Consider the following 7,148-nt stretch of genomic DNA (forward strand, 5'->3'; position numbering starts at 1 on the left):
TGCGTACTCTCGGTACTCTCTCTCTCTTACCAGGACATTGAGAACTCTCTCTCTCTTCCCTTATACGAACTCTCTCTCTCTTATCACACAATAATTTTAAGCTATTGCGCACTCTCTCTCTCCCGTCAAATGTAGAATGTCTCCTACAACCTTTATAAAATTAAAATCTTTTTTTATTTTCACGATACGTGTCTATCCATTAACTCTATCTTAATAATATAGTATAGATAAGGATAGTTATTCAAGCTTGCAATAAAAAAAAAATGTTTTAAATAATTCTTTTTTTAAGTTATCTCCTATTTGTTACAAATAGAGTTCGCAATGCACTGGGTGGTAGCTTCTAGAGCCTTAGCCATTGCTCATGATAAAAAATGGTTACGTATTGGCCCCAAAAATGACACATGCACAGGTCCTTATTTGTCTCTTGCGACCTCACCGTTCCTGAGGGCCCATCGAAGGTCGAGAAGGACCCCAAAAATGACACAAGCACAGTTCCTTATTGTCTCTTGCGACCCCACCCTTCCTCTAGACCCATCAAAGGTTGCGACCCCACCTTCCTCTCATGAGTTTGGTGGCGACGATGGGGTTGCGGAAGCGGTCAGAGACAAAAAAGGAGAGTGTGGAGCTGGCGTGCATGGTGGGTGGTGCTGCATGCACCAAAGAGATCCATGGCTCTTGCAATGGTGGGGGTGCCATGTGGTGGTCGTGGTGGCGGTGGTGGGAGCGCCATGTGGTGGTTGTGGTGGCGGTGATGCAAGGGAGGTGGGTAGAGAGAGCATGAGACATAGTGCTTCACCGCAACTATAAAAGCCTCATTGGAAGTTTCGCAAGTAAATCCCGCAAACAGTAGAAATCAGCCCATTCATGCAAGCAGCAAGAAATCAGCCCATTCAACAATAATCTGTAACAACTTGAGCACTAATTACATTAGTACTAATGCATCCATATCCCAACTTAAAAAATATACGTCACCCACAATTCAAAAATATATGTCATTCACCGGCCATGCACACAACATTTGTGTGTTTTCTCTCTCTAAGATTATAATGGCACACAACATTTGTGATGCATGTCAAGCAACATTCACAATTCATGCATCCATATATAACCATGTACAAAACCAGCCCGTTCAACAATAACCTGTCATAGTTTCAACATACATAATTAAAAATGCCCACATCATAGGTGCAATAAGAAAATGAAAATGTTGGTAATTCATGCATTTCTTGTTTGTATAAAAAGATATAAACAAACCCACATCATAGTTGTATATCTTAGAAAAAATATATCAGATTTCATGAACCCATAAGCATTATTCTTAAAAAAAAAAGGTAATAAAATGAGCATGGTAGCTACAACATTCATAATTAGAGCTAAGTAAAACTCAACAAACCCAAAAACAAAAATCACAAAAAGTTTAGCAAGATTATTTTCAATTCCAGTAAAATTCAGCATTTTATTCACAAATAGGAAGTAAGATTAGCCCTATATCACACAGAAAATAGTCAAAAACCCAAAGACAAAAATAACCAAAAATAATAAGAAAATGAAAATGTTGGTAATTCATGCACATATTGTTTGCATAAAAAGATATAAACAAACCCACATCATAGTTGCATATCTTAGAAAAAATATATTCATTAAAAAAAAGAAAAGGTAACAAAAGCATTATTCATTAAAAAAAAGAAAGGTAACAAAAAGAGCATGGTAGCTACAACATTCATAATTGGAGCTAAGTAAAATTCAACAAATCCAACCATAAAAAATAACAAAAAAATAATACTCCTATAGTTATCTACACATGAAAAGAACTCCCACACCATAGGCATTGAGAAACTCTGGTAGTTTTTCAAAAAACGTAAAAAATAGCCACAAGTTGCATTCATTTGCTGCTTTTTCAGTATTTTTATCTCTTTGTTTTTGTTAATACTTTGCTAAAGTCATTGTTGGAATGACTCAAAAAAGCAAATTCCAGAAGTTGAAAAGCAAAAGAACGAAAATGATAAACTCCAACTAGAAAGGATCAAATCAAATAACCATAGATCAGTAACAAAAATATTAAATAAGAACAAATTGAAATAACCAAAACGGCTCAAATAACCAAGAACCGAGAAACACAAACCTCATAGAAGCCAATTAAAAATATATCAGGCTGCCATCTTCCTGAAACCAATTGTATATTCAATCTATTTATTCAAAACATGCGAACTAAAGTCACCGTAAGTAGAATCTTTATTTGGCCACTTTACAAAAAAGAATAAGAAAAAAAAAAGAAAAAAAACGGACAAAAGTGAACACCATGAACCTCTAATTTTAACATGCCAAGAACCTTTAATTTTAATGCACATGCTGCAAATTAACTCAAAATATGCCAAAAAGAAAAACATGAAACGTCTAACTCGAGTAAGATGCAATCTAGTAACAAATTTCACAAGGCCGAATCACTTTGCTTTACCCAATGTTTGAAAATAGGGCTCAGGACGAACTCACCCCTTTGCAGCTCAGAAAAATCTTAATCAAGTCATCAAAGTCTATGCTGAGTAACCCAATGAGCCAAATAAACACGAAAAAAAAATAGGACTCAGATTTTAGTACAAACTGTTTGAATAATCAGTTTGTAACTTAGCTCTATTTTTTTTGTAACTGAGCTCTGATCTATTGGGCTATTGTGAAAAATTTGTAAGATCACCAAATAAACACAAAAAAGAAGGATTCATATTTTATTACAAACTGTTTGAATAATCAGTTTGTAACTGAGCTCTATTTTTTTTGTAACTGATCTCTGATCTATTGGGCTATTGCGAAAAATATGTAAAATCGCCAAATAAACACAAAAAAAAGGACTCCGATCAAACTGTTTGAATAATCAATTTGTAACTGAGCTCCATTTTTTTTGTAACTGAGCTCTGATCTAGTGGGCTGTTGGGAAAAATCTATAAAATCACCAAATAAACACAAAAAAAATGGACTCAAATTTTATTACAAACTGTTTGAATAATCAGTTTGTAACTGAGCTCTATTTTTTTTTTGTAAATGAGCTCTGATCTATTGGATTGTTTCAAAAATCTGTAAAATCGCCAAATAAACACAAAAATAAAGGTCTTAGATTTTATTTATACAAACAATTTGAATAATCAGTTTGTAACTGAGCTCTGATCTAATGGGCTCCTACGAGAAATATATAAAATCGCCAAATAAACACAAAAAAACAGACTCAGATTTTATTACAAACTGTTTGAATAATCAGTTTGTAACTGTGCTCTATTTTTTTTTGTAGCTGAACTCTGATCTATTGGGCTGTTGCGAAAAATCTGTAAAATCGCTAAATAAACACAAAAAAAAAAGGACTCAAAATTTATTACAAACTGTTTGAATAATCAGCTTGTAACTGAGATCTATATTTTTTGTAGCTGAGCTTTGATCTATTGGATTGTTGCAAAAAATCTGTAAAATCATAAATAAAAGGTATGCTATTCACTCTGATTTTATTAAATAAAACACATCAATACTATTCGCTGTGGTTAGGGCAGTCGGGGGCAAATACCTCGAGAAAGATGAAGAACACATATCAGAGCTTCATAGGAAGGATCAGAGCTCAAAGAAGAGATAAAGAGAGAAAGATGAAGAAAATCAGAGTCAATAGCATACCTCAAGATCAATAACACAGAGAGAATAAGAGCTCTTTGCTTCAAGAGCTCAAGAACAAACACACATATCAATAACACAGAGAGAATAAGAGCTCTTTGCTTCAAACACAGAGATTAATAACACAGAGAGAATAAGAGTCAATAGCATACCTCAAGATCAATAGCAAGGATCAGAGCTCAAGAACAGCTGAGTAAATAGCGAGGGCTGCATGTGAAGAGAGGAGTCTGCCTGAGATAGTGGCATGTTGCGAAGAGAGGGATAGCTCAGCAGCTGAACGGGAAGAAGAGAAGAGAGGGAACGAAGAAAAGAGGAGAAGAAGAAGAACTAGGTTTGGGGGTGAAGTTCTAAAACGAAGTTCCAATTTTAAGTTCCGACCTTTTTGGTCAGAACTTGTTTTACACCCGAGGAAGATGAACAGTACTGAGAAGTTCCCGTTTGAACTTCCATTTTTTCCATTTTTTTATCAAAAAAACAAGAGCAGTATCAATAAGTTCCCATGAAGATACTTTCTGGTATCAAACACGTCCTAAATGTAGGAATGTCTCCTACAACCACTATAAAATTAGGATCTCTTTTTATTTTTACAACACGTATCCACTTGTTAACTCTAGCTTAATAATGTAGTATAGATAAACATAGTTATTGAAGCCAAAAAATAAAAAAAAATATGTTTTAAATTATTCTTTTTTTTAGGTTATCTCCTATTTGTTCCAAATAGGGCCAGCAATGCGTAGGGTGCCAGCCCGGCCCTAAAAAAAATAGGGTCTGAGCTACAAATGTGGCCTAAGATCTGGGCTAGGCCCAAAGCCGGTCATGTTCAGCCTGTCCAGGCCCTCTTTTTTTGTGTTTTTTCTACTATTATTTCTTTATTTATTCTTGGCCTAGCCTGACTCCAATAGGGCCAGGGCCAGGCTTGGGCCAACCTAAAGGACAAGGGCTCCAATGCTTATTGTCTGTTACATTTCCTTATTGTCTCTTACGATCCCACCCTAACCCCTCCTCTAGACCCATCAATGTTTAGCTTAATGTAACCAGACTCGGGGATAATCAAATAGCTTATCTTGAAGTGGGGTGCCTTATCAATCTAGCTAGTGTGCCCTAGTTTGGTATGAAATCATGTCACATTCCCCTTGAGCACATCCGTTCTGCTACAACGGATTCGATGTCATCTATGATTGCTTCTATGGATCTTTTTTTGTCTTCTATGAGTATTTTTAGTTTGGTAAAAATACTTGTGTGTATTTCAAAATAATGCCGTAGTTTTGTATAATTTTTTTATATTTTATTTTGTAGAGAGAAAAAAGATGCGAGTTTTTAGCTTCAGATTTAATAAAAGAGTGTAGATTAAGTGGTATTTAACTGTGGGCACTCTCATCTATTGCACTTTTGGAACATATTATGTAATTTTTCCCTTGAGTAAGAGCTACTTTCAAGAATTCTTTTAAATTGATATTTTGGGATCTAATTTAAAATCACCAACAACCAAAAATAATATTTTGGGGAAACCAAATTTGGATTTTGAGGTCCTACACATTTTGATTTGTCTTAGGATGTTTCTTTTTAGGTTATTAATGCTTTTGTTTTTTTACATTTATTTTTTTAACATTGGACGATAGGTTTAGGAGGCAACATCTCCAAAATTTGGAGTCCTAAAACACTCATGAATAGGATTTTCCCTCTAAGAAAAACCACTTTAGAATCATTGTATAAATATTTAAAAAAAATTCAAAATTGGATTATACATATCTAAACAAAATCCACTTGAGAATCATTGTATAAATATTTTTAAAAATACAAAATTGGATTATGCGTATCTAAACACTTGATTTTATCATTCGAATATAAGAAAATCTTTATTCAATGGTGGGATGTCTATAGAGTGGTATGTTTTTCGAAAGTATTGTTTAAGGGGTTCAAATTTTTATAAGCTCATTAAAGTGGTTAAATGATCCCAATTAATATTTAACGAGTTGTTTTTTTATTTCCATTTCACTTAGATACCTCCACAAAAAAAAAAACTTAAAAATTTCTAAATTGCTCTTATTATAATTGAGAAGCTTGAATAATCAATGACCTTTTAGTAATTTGACCCCCTAAAAAGCCTCAATTCAATGGTCAAAATACCCCTACTTATTCCGTGCTATAAATAAAGAACCAAGCAATAAAACCAAAGATAGATAAAGAGCAAATAAGCTTTATATATATATATATATATATATATATATATAAGTTCAATAATTTTATTGATCAAATACCAAAAAGAGATTATAGAATCTGAGACTTTGGTCTCAGATAAGGCAGAGCCACCTTTAGAAAGATTGTCGGCCACAATATTGGCCACATGAAAGACATGAACAAAATAAAACGTGGAAGATCAAGACAAGTCCCATATATGCAGCCACAATATTGGCCACATGAAGGACATGAACAAAATAAAACGTGGAAGATCAAGACAAGTCCCATATATGCAGCCCCAATATTGGCCCCATGAAAGACATGAACAAAATAAAACGTGGAAGATCAAGACAAGTCCCATATATGCAGCAGGATAGAGCGATATTCCCATGGCGATTTAAGGGTCCCATTATACCAGTTAATAACATTCGCCGAATCCCCTTCCACAAAGAATACTACGGCTCCGTTCCAATCTCTTACAACACCTCCAAATCCAGCAGGGCTCGAGTTACCAAACGAACTACCATCAAAATTGAGTTTGAAAACCCCTTCCAAAGGTGGCACCCATCGAGCTTTCGGCCAATTGTTTACTACACCTAGATGAAAGAGATTCGTTAAGTTTCTCTTAATATCCACTTCCAAAAAATCTTTCCCAACTTTAGTAACTGACCATCATGCAATATTTTATTTAAAGGGCCATGGAAGTATGGCATATTTATTGTTTGGGTTACACTTTAATGGTAAAGAAATGGAAAAAAATTACCAGAGATTTCTCCAAAAACGATAAAATCTATTATGCAGTGTAAAGAGTGAAAAATCTATTAAGCACTTGATGGGTAATCAGGGAAATCTTTTCAGCTCCTCTTTATTTTAGCTACCCAAAAATCCGGTGATTCACTCCCTAATAAAGCACAATAAAAAGTTGTAGCCCTATCTTCTGCAACCAATAGCTCATTTACCTCAAAAATCACACAACAGCTTCATCTTCTTCAAATAGCAGCTAAAAACTGCATCTTTCTTCAACTAGCTGCTAAAACCCATAGTAGCCCTATCTTCTGTAACCAATAGCTCCCTTACCTCAAAAATCATACAGCTCCATTTTCTTCAACTACCTCACAAATCACACAGCAGCTCCATCTTCTTTCACGATCAGTTAAAACTTGAAAAATCAAGTAGTAGCCCCATCTTCTTCAAATAGCAGCTAAAATTTGAAAAATCAAGTAGAAGCCCCATCTTCTTCAACTAACAGCTAAAACTTGAAAAATCACATAGTAGCCCCATCTTCTTCAACTAACAGGTAAAACTTGAAAAATCACATAGTAGCC

General features: G+C 34.5%; 1 long non-coding RNA gene across 1 annotated transcript; it reads right to left on the minus strand.

The window, feature by feature from the left end:
- Positions 1-264: 264 nt before the first annotated feature.
- LOC110008246 (uncharacterized) lies at positions 265-4,568 on the minus strand. The gene is made up of 2 exons (XR_002282979.2): positions 3,798-4,568; positions 265-901 (listed from the first exon to the last, which is right to left on the minus strand). It is a non-coding gene; the product is annotated as an uncharacterized LOC110008246 (long non-coding RNA).
- Between the last annotated feature and the right edge of the window lie 2,580 nt (positions 4,569-7,148).

The sequence above is a fragment of the Amborella trichopoda genome, chromosome 13 (genome assembly GCF_054954075.1).
Source record: "Amborella trichopoda isolate Santa Cruz 75 chromosome 13, AtrichopodaSantaCruz75HAP2 v2.0, whole genome shotgun sequence".
Taxonomy (NCBI): Eukaryota; Viridiplantae; Streptophyta; class Magnoliopsida; order Amborellales; family Amborellaceae; genus Amborella; species Amborella trichopoda.